The sequence below is a fragment of the Giraffa tippelskirchi genome, chromosome 13 (genome assembly GCF_054371585.1).
Source record: "Giraffa tippelskirchi isolate mGirTip1 chromosome 13, T2T-mGirTip1v1.2.pri, whole genome shotgun sequence".
NCBI lineage: Eukaryota > Metazoa > Chordata > Mammalia > Artiodactyla > Giraffidae > Giraffa > Giraffa tippelskirchi.
The window spans coordinates 19,038,870-19,061,569 of NC_137287.1; the positions used below are offsets into that span (position 1 = coordinate 19,038,870).

General features: G+C 40.7%; 1 long non-coding RNA gene across 1 annotated transcript in view; it reads right to left on the reverse strand.

Annotated features, from left to right (window-relative positions):
* The window catches only part of LOC145531588 (uncharacterized), a 178,911-nt gene extending 158,219 nt beyond the window's left edge, over positions 1-20,692 (reverse strand). The window contains exon 1 of the long non-coding RNA XR_014072565.1: positions 20,526-20,692. This is a non-coding gene — a long non-coding RNA (uncharacterized LOC145531588). The remainder of the gene's footprint in view (positions 1-20,525) is intronic.
* Between the last annotated feature and the right edge of the window lie 2,008 nt (positions 20,693-22,700).

A 22,700-nucleotide genomic window follows, 5' to 3' on the forward strand; every position in this document is an offset into this window, starting at 1 on the left:
TGTTGCATTCAAATTTGAGCAAGAATTTTACAACTTTTCCTCCTCAGAACTGTGTATGTGGTGTGTTCTCCAGGTTGCTAAGTGAAAAAGCAAATTGTTAAAATGTATGTATACAATACTACCACTTACATAAGAAAAAAGGAGATACAAATGCACACACATGTAAACACACAGACTCTTTCTCTCTAATACATTGCTTGTGTAATTAACATGGGTTGAATACATATATATGCTACACTATGTTAAACTGTGTTAACTGACATATGTGTTAATGTAGCACTATTGACTGCATGTTGAATTATGCTAAATTAACATAATATATTAGTGATATCATACAAGTGTTATAACAACATGCAACATATGTCGGTTATATGATTATTATACATATATTATGATATGTTATTATAACATATTATTCTATGACATTATGTGTTAAATATATTAAATTAACACATATGTGGTAAGAATAGAATAAACCTGAACACTTAACGTGGTTAAATTAGGAAAAACTATGGAGAACAGTATGGAAGTTCCTTAAAAATCTAAAACTAAAACTACCATATTGGTAGCAGTATAATAGCATATTGGTAGCAATCCCACTACTGGGCATATACCCTGGGAAAACCATAATTCAAAAAAGACATATGTATCCAATGCAATGTTCATTGTGGCATTCCTTACAATAGCCAGGACATGGAAGCAACCATCCATGTAAATGTTCATCGACAGATGAGTGAATAAAGAAGATGTGGTACATACATACAATGGAATATTCAGTTCAGTTCAGCTCAGTCGCTCAGTCGTGTCCGACTCTTTGCGACCCCATGAATCGCAGCATGCCAGGTCTCCCTGTCCATCACCAACTCCCGGAGTTTTCCCAGATTCATGTCCATCGAGTCGGTGATGCCATCCAACCATCTCATCCTCTGTCGTCCCCTTCTCCTCCCGCCTCCAATCCCTCCCAGCATCAGGGTCTTTTTACTCAGTCATAAAAAAGGAATGAAGTTGGGTCATTTGTAGTTATGTAGATGAATATAGAGTCAGTCATACAGAGTAAAGTAAGTCAGAAAGAGAAAAACAAGTGTCATATATTAATGCATATATATGGAATCTAGAAAAATGGTACTGATGAACCTATTTGCAGGGCAAGAATAGAGATGCAGGCATAGAGAATGGACTTGTGGACACAGTGGGTGAAGGAAAGGGTGGGATAAATTGAGAGAATAACATTGACATATATACACTACCATGTGTAAAATAGATAGCTAGTGGGAAGTAGCTATATAGCACAGGAGCTCAGCCTGGTGAGCTAGATAACTTAGATGGATGGGATGGGAAGGAGGTGGAGGGAGATTCAAGAAGGCAGGGATATATGTATGCATATATATATAAACAATAACTTTTAAAAGAGAGTATTATAAACCTATAAACTTTCATAAGAGTTTCAGAAAGCCTGTGCTTTGTTCACCCAAAATGAAAAATGCTTGCATTTTATGAAATATGAGTTAGCCATTACTTTCAGAACTTTTTAGTGGATATATGTATTTTTAAAGATAAAATATATCATGAGTTTATGAAAAATCCTTTTTTATTATTGTTATTGTTCTTTTATTTTACATTGTTTGTCCATACTCCTTACATAATTTCCCTTTTAATCAGCCTTATTTGATGACAGTTCTAAATGGCCCTGGATTTTATCACCAAACATGGTGACTACATTTTTCTTGAGATCTACATCTTTCCATTTGAAAGCTTCTAAAATATGACTGTCTAATCTCATGCCAGAAGGCTGATAAAAGTAGCTCATCTCTTCCCAGTTACTAGGGTTTTTTCTTCTTCTCCTTAATGCTTAAAGGATTTTTTCTCCATCCTCATGACCAATGTCACTGGAATGTATGTTGGTCATTTGATATCAGTGCTTCTTAGTTGACCTTGTGTCCTTATCATTTTCAAATGTAGATTATCCTTTATTCAGGGAAGTTTTTCTATAATATTACAGCTTTGTTGTTGTTGTTGTTGTTGTTGTTGTTACATTTGCTCTGTTCTCTTTATTCAGGGCTGCCAATTACACATACATTGCAATATTTTTGTCTTCCAAACCTTTCAAACTCTTTGTTCTTTTTACTCCATTGTATTCACTCACCAAACTTGTTTATGTTCCTAACTGTATTTTTAGAAATGTTAGCTCTTCTTGGTGATGCTTCCCGCCATTGCTTCCCTGGTGGCTCAGATGGTAATCAGCGGAAACTTGGATTCGATTTCTGGGTTGGGAAGATCCCCTGGAGGAGGGCATGGCAACCCACTCCAGTATTCTTGCCTGGAGAATCCCCGTGGACAGAGGAGCCAGGCAGGCTACAGTCCATGGGGTCACAAAGAGTCAGACACGACTGGGAGATTAAGCACAGTACACAGCACCATGTATTTTATTTACTTTATGGTTTTATTTTTCTCCTCCATTTCTTCTTAAGTTCTTCTAGTTACTTTTTTCCTTCTCTCGTCTTAATATGTCTTCTCTGAGCCTTTGTACCCGTTACTTGATTTTTTTAAAAAATTTTTTTTACTTCGTAGAGAAGTGTTTATATAAACTTCCCCTAAATTGCTACATAATTTTTCTAGGCTTTATTTCACATTTGTCTTGTATCTTATTTTCTAAACTTTCTTTATCTTTTAATGAGAATCACATTTTTCTAGAGAAGCTCTGAGATAAAGAATGGTTTGGAGGACAGGCTGGAAGGGTGAGCTGCGGCAGCTGGTCACTCAGAATTAGGTATTCTGTCTTAGAATATTTTCTTACCAATTGTGTTATTTAGCCTTCTCTCCCTTCTATCAAATTTTTCCCCTCCTTTAGGTGGCATCTCTGCCTGTGTGTGTTGGGAGAGATTGTCCTATTGAGCTTGTAGTGATGTACAAGCTTGAGTACCCTGTATGATGTATCTTCCAAGTTTTCATCTTATGATTTAATGTTTATTTTTCTTCTCTTTCCATCTCTCTTCCTCTCTTGTAAATATTATATGTCTTCATAATTTCTAAATCACCCCCCACCAGTGTGTGACATTTGAATGGCCTCATGGATGATAAGTCACCCATACTGACTGTCTTTGCAGACAACAATATTTGGCACATATATTTGGATAACTCTGCATGATGACTGAAACCTCTAGAGGTATATCTTCTCTAGATGTACAGTTTTGATTTTGGCCCAATTTAACTATATTCTTCATATGTTGTAATTTGGAGCTGCAAATCTTTCCTAGTTTTACTGAATACAGAATTTTATCTCTTTTCTTTATTTTTGTTTTCTGTTGGTTTTACCAAAGAGAGTGGATAAAAATGCTTTAAATTCATAAAAGATTTTGGAGAGTCTAGATTTGTATTTTAGAAACATCACTTTGGCTCAAACAAGAAACATTGCAGAAGATGAGGAAGCAGGAAGGATGTAGGGAGCAGGAGTTTGCTCAAGACTGGAAACAGGAAAACCATTGAGAAAACTAATGAATCCATGCAAAGGAGAGATGATGAGGTCTGAGAAAGGTCATGAGTTGAGAAAACAGAAGTGGGCAGGAAAAAGATGTAGAGCTTGGGCATCATCAGCTTACTGATGATAATTTAAGTGATAAAATTAGGTGGAAGCCTGCAGAAGTTTTGTAGAAGAGAAGTGAGCTAAGATAGAACTCCTTGAAATAAACTCTTTGGAGTAAAAAGTGAAGGAGGATCCTACAAAAGAAAATGAGAAATAGATACTAGAGAAGCAAATGGAAAATAAAAAGAAGACTCTTGAAAAGGCAAAAAGTGTCTCCAATCAAGCTGAGAGTTTGATAACATAAGGTCTTAAAAGATGACATTGGACTTAGTCACATGAAAATCATTGATAACCCTGGTGAGAGCAGTGGCAGAGATGGAAGTAGAAACTCAGGATCAGGAGGTTGAGGTGTGAATGGAAGGTTTCAAAGTAGGGATGGTAAATACAGAAAACTCTCAGAGAAGTTTGATAGTAAACAGGAAGATACAGAATATAGGGTGAGCTTGAAGGAAACTTCTTATATAGTAATACTTTAGCACTAGAGCTTTAGGGTACCCCTATACCCAAAATAGTTCACATTTATACAGAAGTTCAGCTCAAAGAGGTTTTTGCATACATAATCTCATTTCACATTCACCTCACTGAATCACCTCAATTTTATTGATGAGGTAACTAAGCCTGAGAGAAATAACAATGAACTGCCTTCCCAAAAGGCACAAGAAAGAAACAATTGAATCATTGCTTTACTTCACTCAGTATGACAATATCTAGGTCTACCTGTGTTGCTGAAAATGGCATTATTTCATTCTTTTTTATGGCTGAGTCATACAGAGAAAGACAAGTATCATATGGTATTACTTACATGTGGAATCTAAAAAAATAAATGGTACAAATGAACTTATTTACAAAACAGAAATAGAGGCACAGATGTAGAAAACAAACCAGAGGGGAAGCTGGGATTGGTGGGGGGATAAATTGGGAGATTGGGATTGACATACACACACTACTGCCTGTAAAATCAGGCTTCCCTGGTAGCTCAGCTGGTAAAGAATCTGCCTGCAATGCAGGAGACCCCAGCTCAATTCCTGGGTTGAGAAGTGCCCCTGGAGAAAGGGATAGGCTACCCACTCCAGTATTCTTGGGCTTCCCTGGTGACTCAGATGGTAAAGAATCCACCTGCAATGTGGGTTCCCTGGGTGTGATCCCTGAGTTGGAAAGATGGGAAGATCCCCTGAAAGAGGGCATGGCAACCCACTTCAGTATTCTTGCCTGGAAAATCCCATGGACAGAGGAGCCTGGCGGGCTACAGTCCATGGGGTCACAAAGAGTCAGACATGACTGAACTAAGCACAGCACCAATAAAACAGGTAACTAACAAGGACCTACTGTATAGCACAGGGAACCCTTCTCAATACTCTATACTCAATACTCCTATATGGGAAAAGAATCTTAAAAAGAGTGGATGTGTGTGTGTGTGTGTGTGTGTGTGTGTGTGTGTGTGTGTGTGTATAACTAATTATATATATAACCAATTCACTTTGTACAGTAGAAACTAACACAACATTGTAAATCAACTATACTCCAATAAAAAAAATTTTTTTAAACAAAAAGCATCACTTTACTACATCTTAGGCACAATCCCACATCTCAAGTCCTGGATCAACCTAATTTCAGCATCCTTGCAAGAAGCAAAACAAAGCCAACATGTTACCTGAGCCCGAACTCACCATGCAAATTGTTTGATTGAAATCCTTACTTTCATTTACAATGGAATAAAACTGGCTTCCCATTAACTTCTCCAGAACATTTTCTCTGCCCAGGTATTTCCATGCAAGGCTGATACTAGCTAATTACCTGAATTAAATATTTTACAGCCTAAAAGGCTTCTCTGTACTACATGATTTATAAATATTCATTCTTCAGAAAGGAGGATGCGAGAGAACGTTGGTTTCCAGTGGCTGCCTTTGTAGCGAACTATTGAATAGTAACCCTCTGAGGCAGCTTCAGTGCCTGAGTAAAATGTTTTTGGATCCTCACATCCCTTACAGAAAAACAATTTCTTCAACACAAAACCATTTTTTGCTGAGCCACTAAATAACTTCTGCCTGCCTGTATCAGGGACAGCCTTAAGGTGATATGATAGATGCCAAGCAAATAATCGATCAATACACTGGTTTCGGTCTCCGTCTATCAGTTGGGCATTGTGTGGACTAATTAGATGATAAAATGTGATGAATGTGTATTAAACTCAGCCTCTCCCTGGAAACTCCCAGGGGTCCTTCCCCATTTTCTAGCTGACCTTTTAGAGCTCAACTTTATTGTATGTGAATGCAATTAAATCAATTTGTCAGATATTTGCATTAGTCTGGCTTGTTCAGAATTCAATTATTCAGTGTCACTTTATTGCCCTTCGGAGGCTTGTGCACTAGCTCATTTTCAAGTGGTGGATAAAGGCAGAAATGGCTAGTCTTGTCAGGATTCAAGCCAGTGAATGCCTTCCATCGGCAATAGTTCTGAGATCCAGCTTTGCAGATCCTTTCTCCTCCCAGGTCTCAGGAGAGATAATGATTGGGCTCTCAACATAGTTGAGCTTTAATTCTGACTCTGCTGCTTACTGGAAAGATGACTTGAGCAAGTTATTTAATCTGTGCCAGCCTCAGTTTCCTCATGTGCCAAATGGAATCACTTGACTTTAGGTTTCCTTCAAAGTAGACCCCGAGAGTCATATTGGCATGCAAAAGGAGAAGGGGGCGGCAGAGGATGAGATGGTTAGATAGCATCACTGACTCAATGGATATGAATCTGAACAAACTCCAGAAAATAGTGGAGAACAGAGGAACCTGGAGAGCTACAGTTCATGGGGTTGTGAAGAGTCAGGCATGACTTAGCAACTGAACAACGAACAAGTTTGAGAGGTGACAGCAGTAAACACAGGTAAGGCAATAGGCCAATGAGACAGGGATGGGGAGAAGCAAACATGAAGGACATCAGTGAGCAGGTTACTGCTGTGGGCAACTGGTGCTCAGTCCTTCTGGGGACCTCTGGCAGATGAAGCAGAACTTTCACCAGAGTTGTCCCTCCCAAGAGCCAAAGAGCTCCACCAACTGCTGTGCATTACTGATTGAGAGCTGCTCCAGGGTGTTAACCCTGGCACTTCAATGAGGCTCCCCCAGATAACACTGGCGAAGCATCCTCCTGAGATGAGTAAAAGCCCTCAAGCAGAGAGTCATGGATGCTTTCAGTCAGAAGCCGTGTGGACACAGGAATATGGTGGCTCAACAATGGCACTCACTACAGGGATATGTCCCAAAGTGGTAGTGCATGTCAAGTCCTTAGTTCTATGACTGGAACAAAGTAAAGCACCTGCCAGTAATAGTTCATTTCTGGAAATATAAAAATGTAGGAAAACAGCTTTCCCCAACACAGGCATCGGACTGTGACCTTAAGTGTGTGGCACTACATTATATGCTTTCCTTGGAGGAGTAGATGGTAAAATCGTGGAAGACTTTCTGAAGGAGGTGACATGTGTACTGGATTTTTAAGGATGGATAGGAATTGATGGAGTTCAGGGCAGGCTGCTTTGATCACATGGATTATTTTGAACTGAAGACAATCAAGACCCAATAGACTTAGGAAGAGATTTTTTAACCTCTCTTTGACTGCCTAAAAATACCAAAGATAAATTTTTATGCCAAGAAGACTTATCTGCATGGCCTGGCAAACATTTGTTTCCCAAACATCTATCCTTCTCATCTTCCTGTGTTTTGTCTTCCTTCCCTTTGGGAGCCCAGACCCCTATCCCCTTCTCCTTAGCTCATAATGGCATATAAACCTCAATTACCTGATTGCTAGGGAGCCTCTCATGTCTTGATGAGGCTCCTGTATGTACAAAATTAAATTTGTTTTTCTGCTGTTTGTCTGTTCTATGTCAATTTAATTATTAGACCAGTCAAAGAACCTAGAAGGGAAGAAGGGAAATTCTTTTCTCCCCAACAGCATTCACCAGGCACACATGGGGAGTAAAGACATTCTAAGCAGAAGGAATGGCAAATCCAATGACCCAGAGATGTGACAAAGTATATGTTTGGTGACCTGCTTATAGTTCAAAATGGCTAAAGTGTAGGGAGAGGGGGAGTTTTAAGTCTTGATGTCAGAATTCAAGTCATGACACAAAGTTTACATTATTCAAGGGCATTATATATAGTATCCTATAAGCAACAGAGAGTCATTGGATGTGTTCCATAAAACTTGTAATAAAGAACTCACCTGCCAATGCAGGAGACGTGGGTTTGATCCCTGGATCTGGAAGTTCCCCTGGAGAAGGAAATGGCAACCCACTCCAGTAATGTTGCCTGAGAAATCCCATGGACAGAGGAGCCTAGCGGGCTATAGTCCATGGAGTCGCAAAACAGTCGGACATGACTTATCAACTAAACAGCAACAACAAAATGAGTAGCAGAGAGTTAGTGGATCTGTTCCATAAAACTCAGAATATCTTGGGTGACACACAAAGAAATTCATTTATAATAGAAATAAATAGGTTAATAAGTGTGGGTGCAAAAGATCTTCTGCACAGGAATGAGAGAAAATGTAATATTTAATGTGCAAAGTACTTCAGGGTTTTCTGCATGGGAAAGTCTACATGACTTCAAAGGAGGGAAAAGAAAAAAAAAAGCTAATTCAGACATAGATTCCATTCATAGAAATAATGTAGGATCCAGATTAAGGGTGTGATAGAATCCTACCTGTTCTGCACCTTCTGAGAAGCTCAGAAAGTAGTTGTCCAATGACATATCTTTCTAAAGAGACACTGGTTACACTGGAGCAAGCCCAGTGATGAGTGAGCAGAGTATTAGAGTCTAAAAATCATACAAGACGTGGAATGGTTGAAAGAACAGAGCAGGCAGGCACAGAAGGTAGACACATAGAACATTCATGAACTGGCTTCTGTTGTGAGGAAGAGATTACATCTACTCTGTGTGGTTCCAGAGCCTAAAGATTCAAACCCCAGTTGAAATGTGTTTCAAGCCAGTGGAAATAATCAAAGCCATCCATTGCTGGGATGACCAGCCCTGGGAGGGAGAAAGTTCTCTCTTCTGGTCAGTGGTAAATGAGATGAACATGTGTCTAAAAACTCGCTTCAGCTCTGACTCTATGGCAGGGATTCCTCTCCAGGTGTCCCCTGCCGGAGGCTCTCCACAGAAGGGGACATTTTTCAGGGCACACCACAAAGACATCATTCTCAGTGGTTAATAAAACAAAAGACATTCTGAATGAATGGACTTTTTGTTGTTATTTTTGCATGTTCACTATAGAAGTTCATGTTCCTTTGGAGGTCATGGCCTTTGAATATGCACACAACCTTTGAATTGTGCTTACTAAATTATAGCGGGGGACTTCAGCACCCGAGGAATTCTGACTTTCTGGGCTTATAAGCAGTAATTTTCAGCTGTACTCCAGACTTTATTTTGCTAACCATAATTGAGCAACTGTAAAATACTGCTATATTAATGTTTTAAAGCACTGGGACAGTCTCATTCTAACTTGTAATTAATTTTGCTTGCCAATTATCTGTTTGAAATAAATTTGTGTCTGAACAGCTATAAGAAACAAAAAGACAGCATCTCTGTGTGGCCAGCTGCAAAGCTGGATTAAGGAGAACAAGAAAAAATGAGAAGTTTCTTTTTGCTGTACAAAGGAAAGAATAGGCATTGAGTACTAGCTATGTTCAACAAGCATATAACGTTAGTAATAGCAGTAGCAGCAGCAATTGTTGTTGTTTAGTCAATAAGTCATGTCTGATTCTTTTGCAACTCCATGGACTGTGCCCTGCCAGGCCCCTCTGTCCATGGGATTTCTCAAGCAAGAATACTGGAGTGGGTTGCCATTTCCTTCTCCAGAGGATCTCCTGGGCCTAGAGATCAAACCCATATCTGCTACTTGGCAGGTGGGTTCTTTGCCACTGAGCCACAAGGGAAATCCCAGTAGCAGCATTAGTAGCGGCCAAAATTTATCTTATAGAAATCTATTTAATTCTCATAAAAGATCTCTGTGCATCTAAGTAAAGAAAAGAAAGAAAAAGATCTCTGAGCTTAATCACTTTACTAGATGAATTCTCTTGCTACGAACAGTATTCTGTGAACCTTGATGGGGTCCTATGGAGACTCCTTTTGGAGAAAGAAAAGGAAGTATTTCCCGTTTAGCTTGTGCTTAGTCGCTCAGTTGTGTCTGACTCTTTTCAACCCCGTGTACTGTAGCCCGCCAGGCTCCTCTGTCCATGGGGATTTTCCAGACAAGAATACTGGAATGGATTGCCATGCCCTCCTCCAGGGGATCTTCCCAACCCAGGGATTGAAGCCAGGTGGATTCTTTACCATGTGAGCCACCAGGGAAGCCCACTTCCCATTTAGGGTTTGGTCTAAAAACAAGTCTTTCCTTTAGACAACAGAAGGCACTTTCTATGAAACATCATACAACATCCCTCCGGAAACAATAATTCAGGTGATTATAATTGAATCCCTCCTGTAAAAGCATATGTAGGCTTTTAAGCATCACTTAAGGTGCACCTGTTAGATCTTCCTGCTCCCTTAGCTCAGACCCTCTAAGTACTCATTCTCCTGAATCGTGGTACCAGATCGCTAAGTTACTTTGACTTCCTGCTTTGCCCATTTGGCTCATCTTCTGTATTAACCACCACACCAAAAATGGAAGCATCTAGTGCCAGTCCCGATTCCTCTCTCCCACTGGACCATCTACCTGCAGTTCTGATGAAGCTGTAGATGCTGCACCTTTCTGCTGAGGGTGAGGGAACTTCCCAACTCATTCTCTTTTCGAAGTTGATCTGCATTTTCATATACTGACGTCAGCAGTTCCAGGGTAAGCTCCTTTGTGTCACTTCCACCCATGTAGGTCCACCTGTTGCCCCAGCACGCTCACTGGTTTCTGTTGATTTGTTATACTACAATTGGAGATGAGCCAAAGAGCAAGTGTGTCTTAATCAAGGTTCTTTCTGTTATCTCAAACGAAAAAAGGGAAATGAAAATAATGCAGGAGCATGGCTTGGAACTGAAGGCTAGAGAGCACAGCCAAATCTCCCAACAAGGGGCTGTCTCTCTCTCTTTCCCTCACCCTCATCCTCCCCATATACCTTACTCCTTCTCTCCCTTCCTCACACCTTTTCTGAGGCCAGATGGCCTTTCACCTCTGCTTCCATGTGTCCACTTTATTCCCCCTCGCAGACTATCTTTGGCTGACTTAGAGAGCAAATGGCCAAATGTAGCTGCCCTACAGCTCCCAAATTTGCATATTCTTGTTTCAAAATGACCAGCAAACAGTAGATCACAATTCTAAATCCAATTCCAAGTTCCTGGGAGGAAGAATGGGCTTTCCAGGTGGAGCTAGTGGTAAAGAACCCGCCTGCTAATGCAGGAGACATAAGAGACATGGGTCTGATCCCTGGATCTGGAAGATCCCCAGGAGGAGGGCATTGCACTCCCACTACAGTATTCTTGCCTTGAGAATCCCATGGACAGGAGAGCCTGGTAGGCTACAGTCCACGGAGTTGCAAAGAGTCAGACACAACTTAGCACGCACTTAGACGTGACTTAGCACACACGCAAGCTCCATTTAAGATCAGGTGTCCATCTGATCAATGTGGCATAGAGCAAGAGCACACAGCTCAAAAATAGCTCCCCAATTCCATCTCTGTGAGGTGGGTGCAATGGTTTTTCAGGAAGAGGAAATACTGGATAGGATGGGCTTTGTGCCTCTGGCTTTATACTTCAATCACAAATCATCTTGGAAAGCTGCCTTCCACTTTGGCTAATTCTCTGAGACCTCCTTAATTTATTGGCAAGCCTTATTTTAATCTCTTCTACCAGGCATTTTGCTGATTCATGGAGGAAAACAGACCCTGCAAATTAGATTTCTAATAGCAAATAATTTCCTAGAAGTAGATTTTCATTCTAGTAGGATGGGTGGAGGAGAGGAGTTAGGTGAGTTCATGGAAGAAAACTGAGGAAAGGTAATATTGTATCTTAGAGATTAGGTTGGTTGGTTTACTTTAAATATTATGGAATCTAGCAAGTTAGTCTCCATCAAAAAAGAGTGAGTCACCAATAACAAAAAAAAAAGAGTGAGTCAATCAAGAGACCAGATACGTGTACAAGCCTTAAAAGAGGCGGGATAGATAAAGATGATTTTCAATGAGATATCAAATTACAACTTCTCAAGTGTGCTAGAGTCTTCAGAAACACAGAAGGAGCCTAACATAAAAATTTTGAGTATACTTCTTTCTTCAGGCAGGTGAATTTTGAATTTATTTTCAAAATTTTTTTCACAGGAGACATAAAGTGAAATCTTTGTTATATATGTTTAGGAAATGCCTGGGTGTAAGCCTGCTTACTGCTGGAGAGGTGAGATAGTGAAGAAGTTAAGGACAGAATCAGACATATCTAGGTTCTAATCCCATGATTTAGTAGTACCAACTTCTTGGAACTTCAGTTGTTATCAAAGTAATATTGTAGAGATTAAGATTGTGAATACATATCTGGTGTATAGTTAGTGCTTAATGAATGATGCCTTTAAAAATTTTTTTTCAATTTAAATTCACTTATTTTTAACTAGAGGATCATAGATTTACAATATTGTGTTGTTGTTGTTCAGTTGCTAAGTCATGCCTGACTCTCTGTGACCCCATGAACTGTAGCACGCCAGGCTCCTCTGTCCTTCACTATCTCTCTGAGTTTGATCAAACTCATGTCCGTTGAGTCAATGATACTATCTAGCCATCATCATGTGCCTCCTCCTTCTCCTCTTGCCCTCAGTCTTTCCCAGCATCAGGATCTTTTTCAATAAGTCGATTCTTCACATTAGGTGGTCAGAGTATTGGAACTTCAGTTTCAGCATCAGTCCTTCCAATGAACATTCAGCGCTGATTTCCTTTAGGATTGACTGGCTTGATCTCCTTGGTGTCCAAGGAACTCTCAAGAGTCTTCTCCAGCACCACAATTTGAAAGCATCAATTCTTCAGTGCTCAGCCTTCTTTATGGTCCAACTCTCCATGATGCTCCTAGACACTAGCATACCTTGCCTTCGGGCTGCTTTCCACCTTCATCCCCAAGTACATTCTGCCTCCCTCCACTGGGTATGAAATAGTATTGTGTTGGTCTCTGCCACAGATCAAAATAAACATAGGTATACGTACGTCCCCTCCATCTTGAAACCCCTCCCATTCCATCCCACCCCTCTCCCACCCTCTAGGTTGTCACAGAGCACAGGGTTAGAGCTCCCTGAGTCATACAGAAAATTTCCATTGGTTATATAACTTTACATATGATAATGTATATGTTTCAATGCTATTCTCTCAATTCATCCCATCCTCTCCTTCCCCCACTGTGTCCACAAGTCTGTTCTCTATGTCTGTGCCTCCATTGCTGCCCCGCAGATAGGTTCATCAGTATCATCTTTCTAGATTCCATATGTATGCGTTAATATATTATGCTGGCATCACTGACTCAATGGGCATGAGCTTGAGCAAACTCAGGGGGATAGTAAAGGACAAAGAAGCCTAGCATGCTGCAGTTCTTGGGGTCACAAAGAGTTGGACATGACTTAGTGACTGAATAACAATACGAGTTTTCTCTTTTTAAACTTACTCTGTATAATAGGCTCTAGGTTCATCTACCTTATTAGAATTGAGTCAAATACATTTCTTTTTTATGGCTGAGTAATATTCCATTGTACATACGTACCACAACTTAATTCATGAATGACGCCTTTTAATTCTATTGTTGTAGTTATGATTATTTATTATCTGGAGGAAACCACTGTGCTGTACAGAATGACAAAATGTAGCCAATATTATTGTGCTTGCTTGGATCTGTGATTTCTCCAGGGCTTTCCTAATCCCTTTCTCCCCTTTCTTGTATTTAAATGTCAAAACCTAAGACCTAAAGCCTAATCTCTCATCATTGCCCAAGTGACTATTTACAAGACAAATTAACCATGTTGGCCTCAAGATTCATCCTTCAATGACTCTCCAAACTCCTTAGCATGGAACACAACTTACTTCAAGATCTACCTATTTCTCCAGCCTCACTTCCTCACTTCTTCACAGTTTATACTCTTGCAATTATACAGTATTTAATGATACCTTGATCACATTATTATTTTATGATTTTAAAATCATGATTTTATACTTTCACACATGCAATTCACTATACTTAAATGATGAGTGGCAACTGACATGGGACTAACTAAGCAAACACCAAAATATCACACACCTCTAATAATTAAGACAACTTGATATTGGTTAAAAAAAAAAATCAGTAAAATTCAACAATGTTTCAAACAGATCCATGTTTATATGGAAATTCAGTTTGAGTTAAAGGTGATACTTTATACTCAATTCATGGTATTGGGACAATGCCATTTCTTCTTTAGAAAGAAATTTAAATTCTCATCATACATACACACTACATATAAATATAGATCCCAGATAGAAAAAAATACAGTGTGAAAAGTAAAGCTATTGAGACACTACTTGAAAATGCAGGAAACTATGTTCGTAATCTCAGGATCCAGAATGACTTTTTAGGCAAAGCCCATAAAGAAAGATTTACTGTTTTGACTAAATAAAATTAAAACCTTTTTAAAGTCAAAGGAGAGCATAAACTAAATTTTTAAAAAGACAAATTTCCTCCTCCAGAGGCTCTTCCTAACCCAGGGATCAAACCTGCATCTCCTGCAGCTTCTGCATTGGCAGGCTCATTCTTTACCACTGAGCCACTTAGGAAGCCCAATACGTAACATAGTCATGGGGATTTCAAATATGAGCTGGCTCCTGTTTCTTAGCAACACTTGACATCCTTGGATATCTGACAGCGACAGCCCTAAGTCCAGGCTGGATTCTTGTCCAATTCTATAAATAGGTCCTCATATGTAAAGTGTTCTGCACAGTATCTGGTGCACAGTTAGAGCTCACGCAGTAATAGTAATATGCATATTATTATAGTTTTGGTACATTAAGTAGCCATTAAAATAGAAATAAGTTCATCCATGAGAACTGAAATGAAAAGACCTTTTGAGACTCTTTTTTTTTTAATATCAAAGTGAAAAAAAAACTGCATAGACCTCAACTTCTGGCCAAAATGGAATACCAGAGACCACATTTATTCTCCTACCCAAAACAACCAAAGATGTACATAATATATGAAACAACAGTTTGTAAGACACTGTCCACCTAGCAGTGAGGAACAGTGAACCTAAAAGAATGGAAGCAAAAGAGGTAAGAATTTGTGGGCTGCCCCTAAAGCAGTTACTAATATTCTAATATTAGTTACTAATACTGAATTACTAATGTTCTAATAATATTCTATTATTTTCTGTGTTACTAATATTCTAATATTTTTGCCCAATATTCTCAGGTCATTAACACTATGATACGTAAAACCAATAATAATGATTGCACGTGTGTGTGTGTGTTAGTTGCTTAGTCGTGTCTGACTCTTTGTGACCCCATGGACTGTAGTCTGCCAGGCTCTTCTGTCCAAGGCATTCTCCAGGCAAGAATACTAGAGTGGGCTGCTATCTCCTTCTCCAGGGATTTTCCCAACCCAGAGATAGAATCCACATCTTATGTGTCTCCTCCATTGGCAGGCAGATTCTTTACCACTGAGCCACCTGGGAAGCCCTAATAATGATTATGTTGACTCAAAAAAAAAAAAAAAAGCACAGCCTAACACTTGAGAGTTATGCATTATTTGGTGGACAAAACTTTGTACTTAACTCCAAGACATAGCATCTCAGATGGCTCTGAGAAACTGCTTCCAAAGAGGTAAGGGAGGAGCCAGGATATACAGAAGCTTTTGCAACAAAGAACAGGTAGTAGGGACATCAAAATATTACTATTAATTAAAGAAAACCAGGTATCTCAAGTTAAGGAATACAGTGCTTATCTATGTATGGAAAGATCCAAGAGTCTGAGCTCATAGAAATCATTCCTTTGATATGCATCTTAGCTCTCTGGGGCTGGAATCCTGCATTTTCTCATCCTGATTCTCCTCAGGATGCATTGTTGGAGGTAGTTGCAGTGGCTGATGGCTTGATGGTGGGCATCCCGTTTCTATTCTGAGTTCCCTCAGGGCTCATTACTGGGGCCGCTGTAATGTGATGGCTTAATGGCGGCAACATCCTTTGTTTACTGATATGTCAGGCAAACTTTTTCATTCACAAATATAAAGAAAAACACAATGATTATAACTAAATACATCATGAAGACTGACTAGGCATTATCTCATTTAATTCAGAGAACCCATGTGGTATGTACTATGAGTATAGATTAGGAAAATGAAACTCTGAGAAGTTAAGTTACAACTGGCCCAGTGCTACACAGCTAGGAAGATTCAGAGCCAGGATTTGTATCAACTGCCTCTACATAGAAGTTGGTTTGTGGAGACAGCATAAAGATGGAGAGACAGGTTCTGTAAGTCAGGCACACAAGCTGGCGCAGGTCTAGAAGGGTCCTTTGAGGCCTGTGCTCCAAATTGTAGTAGGCATGGGCTTCCCTGGTGGCTCAACTGGTAAAGAATCCGCCTGCAATGCGGGAGACCTGGGTTCGATCCCTGGGTTGGGAAAATCCCCTGGAGAAGGGAACAGCTACCCACTTCAGTATTCTGGACTTGAGAACTCCATGGACTGTATAGTCTACGGGGTCACAAAGAGTCAGGCATGACTGGAGCGACTTTCATATGGGTCTAAAGAACAAGGAGAACAGCCCTGGGAACAAGAGTGAGTTGATACTGAGCCAATGGTCTTGTGAGATAAAATTTTATTTAACATTTTGTGGGCAACGCTGACCTCGGAGTATGAGCAAAAATAAGCCAACAAGAAGCAACTGAAATTATTGATTGGATTAGAAGATAGGAAGAAGGGGACAGTAAGAAGCGAGGATGGTAGCACTTGCAGTGAGAAGAGGGTGGTGAGGTGGGATGGCATTTTGATAAAAGCCCAGTATCCTGACAATTAGCCCCATAGTTAATGTAAGATAGCTCTGGGGAGGACACTGAGCTGATCTATAGGTAGAATTGTGAATCCTTGTTTGGAAATGGAATGCAACCATAGAGAGAAACTAGGTCACCAAGAAAGGTCATAAGAACATAAAGATGTCATTTTCCCCATCCCTATGTGTTGTTGTTCAGTTACTAAGTCATTTCCAATTCTTTTGTGACCCAACAGACTATAGCCTAGAGACTCCTCTGTCCATGAGATTGCCCAGGCAAGAATACTAGAATGGTGCCATTTCCTTTTCCAGGGGATCTCCGCTACCCAGGGATCAAACCCATGTCTCCTGCATTGCAGGCGTGTTCTTTACCACTGAGCCACCAGGGAAGCCCCTTCCTCATGTGTACCTGAACTTTATCCATAGATCCCTTGAAGGTCCATAGGCCTCAGGTTACAAACTCTGCTTTAGCTGCATAACACCCCAGAATCCCTCCAAGTCGTTAGTTTCAAGACCACACCACTAAAATAAGCCTATTCCTGGAGCTCCCTGGAGGGCAAAGTGAGGGTAAAGGTCTCATTCATCCTTGGATCACTGGTATCTGATAGTTCTCAGGTATACAGTAGGGGCATAACAAAGGGTACCAGATATACATGCATTGTTCAAGATGCTAATGGGATATGAACAGGATACCCGAACTGGGTTTTATGAAGACTAGAGTTAGGATATCAGCAACTGGAAGCCACCAGAGAAATGTCAAAATCTGCCTCATGGGACAACAGAAAAGGCTAGAGGTGGAGTGGGGAGAGATCTAAAGCCTGAATGAATCCAAAAAAACACAGTCCTAGGGGATGGAAGACAGAGTCACTCAGGATATTCCTCCACTGATCACTCCTTGAGAAAACTCAGGGATCCTTCCTTATTTGTAAACCTTCATGTGACTTAAACACAAGCTTCTCAAACACAACTGATGTCTGAGAAAGCGGGGTGTCTTTCCCATTAAAAATTCTCCATTGACTCTACTGCTTTGCAAATAAGATCATCTATAGACACAGATACAGGGAACAACAAATGCATGGATACCAAGGGGGAAAGAGAGGTGGGGTGGAAGGAACTAAGAGATCAGAATTGACATATATACACTACTGATACTATGGATAAAATAGATAAATCGATAACAATAAATAGATAATGAGGAACTACGGTATAGCACAGAGAACTCTACTCAATGCCCTGTGTGACCTAAATGGGAAGGAAATCCCAAAAAGAGGGTATATATGTATACACATGGGGCTTGCCAGGTGGCGCTAGTGGTAAAGAATCCACCAGCTAATGCAGGAGACATAAGAGATGCAGCGATCCCTGGGTCAGGTCTCTTGCCTGGAGAATCCCGTAGACATAGAGGAGCCTGGCAGGCTATAGTCCACAGGGTCGCAAAGAGTCGGACACGACTGAAGCAACTTAACACGCACGCACCCACGTATTTATAGCTGATTCATTTTGCTGCATAATAGAAGCTAATACAACATTGTAAAGCAACTATACTCCAATCAAGATTAATCTTTAAAAAAAAGCCCCCATTGGCATCCACTGAAAGATTAAACTCTGATGCAGTCCTCTGCAGGAGTGACTTGCATTTCCAGTCCTGCAGGCAGGAAGTCAAGTGTCCTCCCTCCCCCAGTGCACTACACCTCAAAGGTCTTGAAAGTGCTTTGTTTGTTCTGAGATGAGATTCCCCCACCCTCACCCCCACGCTTTGGAAGCCACAGCTCCTTAACCTTATGCAGAAGTAAAAGAGGCTTCATACTTAGTGTGCTGCTTCCCCTTCCCAGGGAGAAAGAACATTCTTTCCGCACTTCGGTGGCCCTGGACCCAGAAGGCATACTTCTTCACAGTGCCCTCTAACTGTGCAGGGAGCACTGAAGTGGTAATTACCTTAGAAAGTGGTTTTTCCATGTCTTTGGCTGCAGAAAAATAACACACTGCCTCTCTTTCCATGCGTCTCACGGAATTATGTAAATAGACCCAAAGCAAACCAGTTTAAATGATTATAAAATGGATTTCTAAATGATATCTGTTACCAGACAAGAATACTAAAACAGCCTGCTCTTTCTCAGCCACCAAGATGAAAGGATAAAATATTTAGTGAGGGGTGCTTCTTGGATGGAGGATGTCTTCTGCACGAGGGGCTCCTGGGGCTTTGCTGACTTGATCACCAGAGACAAAGGTCTCACCCAAGGATGTATGAGTGATGCCTTCCCCAGGCTCTGACCACATTTCACAAAATGACTGAAGGAAGAAAGTTGATCTAGAGAATGTGTAAGGGACTCGCCAAATGGAAGAATGATTTTCAAAATTGAGCACACACAAAATCACATGAAAGACTATTAAAACAGGATTCCTGATTCAGTGGGTCTCAGTTGGAGCTCAGAAATCTTCAGGCTCCCTGGTGATGCTGATGCTGGTGGCCCACAGACCACACTTTGGGTAACGCCCGCTTAGAGGAAACAAAGGCAGATTTCAGCCCAATATTGGCAGGTTCCTTGCCCTGTACTCTTGAGGATGACCTCTGGCCAACTCCTGGGATTGGGAAAACTGGGGCCCTGCCTTTCTTGACCTCAGCTCCCCAGTCAGTATACCTTATCTCACCAAACACAGTGATTGTTCCGAAAGTGGGCTGGTGACCCATCAAAGCCCCCATGGATGCTGGAAAAGGGATATTCTTTCCTTCACTCCAAGATCTTAGATACTATGGACTGAGTGATTCTGAAGCTACACATATCTATTTCATAGCCAGATGGAAAGAGACTGTCTAAAACTGAAAGAATCCAGGGGAAAAAAACGAAAGAAGAAGAAGGAAGGGAGAAAGAGAAGGAGAAAGACCTGACAGTGCTATCTATACCCCTGGATCCAGTCTTACTTAAAAACTAGCCGACATAATGGACTTTGCTGGTGAGTCCAGAACCCCTCCCACCCTGCCGGCTCCGCCCGCTTTTTGTGGACTTAAACCAGTTTCAGCTTTCAAAAGAAAGTTTCCTCACAAATATATGTTCCTTCTTAATGGCTATAAAAACTTAAACTTGGGGTGTCTGCCAAAGACCCCAGCATTGAGTGAAAAGAGACCACATATCCTGACTCGGGGGACTGTAATCACATGAATAATATGACCCGCCACCTCCAGCCTTGTTCATCTCAACTCAGATAGCACACAAGTGGCCATGCTCACGCCTCTCATCTGTTGAGTTTAAAAATGACTCTCCTTGACGATGTGGGGAAAAGGGAACTCTCCTATACTGTTAGCGGGATTGTAAATTGATACAGCCATTATGCAGAACAGTATGCAGGTTCCTCAAAAAACTAAAAATAGAGTTACCATATGATCCTGCAATCCCACCCCTGGGCGTACATCTGGAGAAAATTATAATTCAAAAAGACACAGGCACCCCAATGTTCACAGCAGCACTATTTACAATAGTCAAAACATGGAAGCAACCTGCATGTCCCTCAGCAGATGAGTGGATAAAAAATATGTGATACAAATATACAACAGAATATTACTCAGCCTTAGGAAAGAATGAAATTTTGCCATCTGCAGCAAAAATGGGCGGACGGAGAGATAAACTTTGTCTCTCTGGCGTTTGCACAGTTTGGGTTCCTATGTCATGTTCGTCCCCTCAGAGTGTCCTCAAGGCGTTCAACCCGGGTCCTTACCTAAGGACCAACGACGAAGCCCGCGCCTCCGCACCCAGCCCGCACTCACGGCGGGCGGACGCGAGCGTGTGAGCCGCTTCTCCAAAACTAATTGCCATTCGGCGCGAATTCTGTGGCGATTTTTTTTTTTTTCATTTATGCTGCCCTCTGAGATTCCAAAACTCCCCACCGACCCAACCTGTGACAGGGTTTCCTACTGTGAGGAAACTTCTCCTCCTTCACTACTCCCTCCCCAGGAGGGGTCTCCTTCCCTGAACTCTTTGTCTCTTTTTTCATCTTTATCTTTTGTCCTACCTCATTTTGAAGAGATTGGGTTGCCTTTCTGGGTATCAGCGGTCTTCCGCCAGAGTTCAGAAGTTGTTTTGTGGAAGTTGCTCCACGTGTAGATAATCTTTTGATGTATTTGTGGGGGAGAAAGTGGTGTTCCCTTGCTATCCCTCCGCCATCTTGGGACCGCCTCCTAGAGATTATCGCACTAAGGGACGTAAGAGAAAGACAAACGTTGTATGATACCGCTTATACGTGAAATCTAAGAAAGATACAAATGAAGTGATCTACAAAACAGAAATAGACGCACAGACATAGAAAACAAACTTATGGTTACCAAGGGGGAAATGGCGGGGGACAGATATTAGGAGCTTGAGATGAACATATACACACTACTATATATAACTAACAAGATGTGTAGATATATAGATAACCAACAAGAACCTACTGTACAGCAAAGGAAACTATACTCAGTATTTTGTATATATAGGCTTCCCTGGTGGCTCAGTGGTAAAGAATCCACCTGCCAATGCGGGATACATGGGTTCAAGCCTTCTGTTGGGAAGATCCCTGGAAAAGGAAATGACAACCTGCTCTAGTATTCTTGCCTAGAAAATCCCATGGACGGAGGAAGCTGACAGACTACAGTCCTCGGGATTGTAAAAGAGTTGGGCACCACTGAGTGACTAAACAACAACAACATATATATGTAACAACAACATATATATATGTATGATGGTGGTTTAGTCACTAAGTCATGTCTGACTCTTGTGACCCCATGGACTGTAGCCTGCGAGGCTTCTCTGTCCATGGGATTCTCCAGGCAAGAATACTGGAGTGGGTTGCCTTTTCCTTCTCCATATATACATACACATATATACACATATATATATAACAACATTATATACATATATATGTACATGTATCTGAATCATTTGACTGTATACCTGAAACTAAATAATTTTCCTTTAAAATGGCACCCCTATTTGTCAAGCTGATGATCCCTTTTTGTCTCTGGGCCAGTCCTCTTACACATTGTCTTAGTTTTTCAGATGATCAGAAGTGAGATCCTGGGATGCCACAGTCCTGTTCTCTGAGGAATATGGCACCTCATCTACCATCTTTTAAGATAGATCTGGTTCACCATCTTCTGCAGAAACCAGTGGTTTCTACAGGGCTCACCTTAAGAGGAATTCACTGAATTCCTTTTTAATACCAGAGCATCATCCCAAGGAAAACACTTCTAATTGTACCTGTACCTGCCAACTCTGGATCAAATTTCCAATGTGAAGATAGAAGTACCATTATGTTTCTGACACCCTGGGTAAGCATTTTGGAAAAATTCCATATGCTGCTTGTTATTGCTCACATTACTTAACTTATCTTGCTTACTCTCTAGACAGTAGCCTCTTCTTTCTGCCCATTCTACTTGTCCCCTCTTAGTGTAATTTCTCTTTGTCTTTCCCCTAAAAATGCTATTATATCATCAGTGTCACTTCCTCTTCTCAAACTCCTTCCATCCTGTCCTGACCTTTCAGCCACAATCAACTGCTTAATCAGTTGTTTCAACCAGACCAACCCCACTCCATACTTTAGAGCCTTGTTCCTCAATCATGTCCATAGTCCAAACCCTGTGAATCAATTTTCTTAGCCCTTAAGGTACTCCCAGGCCAATGTGTAGTGGTTAAATGTTTGGGCTCTGAAGCCAAACTCCCAGTGATCAGTGGGATCTACCCCTCATTCATTAATTAATCTCCCTGGGTTTTAGTTTTCTTCGTCTGTGCGAGGGGTATTATGACAATAATAGTAAATGCTTTGTAGGTTTGTCATAAGTGTTAAATGACAATGAAAGCAAAGCATTAAACAGTTCCAAGTGCATAGGAAGCATTCCATGTAAGTATTAGTCTCTAGTACTAATACAGATATAGAGAAAATATCTCACCCTCTTAATCAATTAGACAGAAAGTCATGCTCAATTATCATATTTTACACACTGCTGTAGAGTTTAATCTAATACTTCAAGGTTGAGATTTCATTCTGCCCATTCTTTTAACTCTGATATGTAACCCTATGCCTGACACATTGTAGGTACTCAATAAATATATTCAATGAATGAATCAATTAATAATAACTACCATTTAATGAGAACATACTCTGTACCAAGCACTTCACATATTTTATGTAATCGAGAATGGATACATG